This window comes from Buceros rhinoceros, unplaced genomic scaffold (genome assembly GCF_000710305.1).
Source record: "Buceros rhinoceros silvestris isolate BGI_N320 unplaced genomic scaffold, ASM71030v1 scaffold23697, whole genome shotgun sequence".
Classification (NCBI taxonomy): Eukaryota; Metazoa; Chordata; class Aves; order Bucerotiformes; family Bucerotidae; genus Buceros; species Buceros rhinoceros.
In genome coordinates this window covers 19736-20947 of record NW_010424278.1, presented here as the reverse complement: position 1 = coordinate 20947, position 1212 = coordinate 19736, and positions in this window count along the sequence as shown.

Here is a 1212-nt window from a genome sequence, read left to right as displayed (position 1 = left end):
TTGCCCTGTGGCTTTGCTGTCCGCCCTGGGGATCAGCACAGCTTCACCCCACCGCAGCCCACCCCTGCGCCCGGGGCTGGTCTCCTGAGAGCTGCGACCAAAGGTTGCGGAGGGGTCAGGCACATCCGTCACCGAGCTGCCACAGGGAGGGACCTGCTCAGAAGCCGGGTGTGTGCGGCAGTGTGTGCAGTGCTAGAGTTTATTCTCTACAGACATGTTTACAGCCAGCCCAGGCTCTGAGCGTTCCAGGTGGGAAACACCACAGACCTGTACAGCACACAGTTCTGTATCAAGGTACCTCACCGAGTCTGCTCTTGGTGACATGGGACCTCCTGCCCCATGTCTCCAGGCTGAGGAACCCCAGATAGGCTCAGCCCCATCACTTTCCCCCTCTGCTGAAGGGAGCCGTCCTCCAGCACTTCTTCAGGCCCTTCCAAATGCTCAAAGGCACCAGGCAGAGCAGCCACAAAAGAACAAACTCCTACAGACTCATTTAAAAACCCCAGAAATTCACACAAACAAGTGCCAAGAACGGAGGTCATATCAGCACAAGGTCCCCATTTCCAAGCAGGGCAGAGGGTCACCCCCAAGTCAGGGATTTCAGTGCCAAGCCTGCAAAAATGTGGTGGCTGTCACGGCCCAAGCCGGGGCAAGGCAGAATGTCCCCTGGGCTGGTCTGAGGGTCTCCTCAGGCCACCCAGGCCTGCGGCAGAGGGAGGGCATTCAACCAGCCGCTCTCACAACCGCAGGGCAGGGCGGCCATGGACACTCCTGCCTCCAGGAAAAGCTTTGGAAACCATTGCCACCAGGCTGAGAGCTGGCCCCGGTCCCTCCTCCTTGCAGCTGCACCCAGGAAGCGCAGTCCCGCCTGACATCAGAGCGCCCACAGCAGCAGCAACCACAGAGAGCAGAAGAGGCCAGGAGATGAGAAAACCCTCTTTATTCTGCATGAAAATAGGAGGCGGGAGGGGTAAAATGAGGGGGGGTAGATTAGTCCCGGCATTAGCCAGAGGCTTGGTCCGCTGTGGCCTTGCTGCCAGGCCAGGATTCTCCCCAGGTCAGCTCGTCTCACCCTCAGCGCTGCATCAGTGCTCTGCAAACAGCCCCCGCACCGCCACGGCTGCCCAACGCTCTGCGTCAGGCGCTCTGCCCTGTGGCCGCCCTGCCCAGCCGCTCCCCCGCCCTCCCTGCAGGAAACCGTCCAGCCCGGCC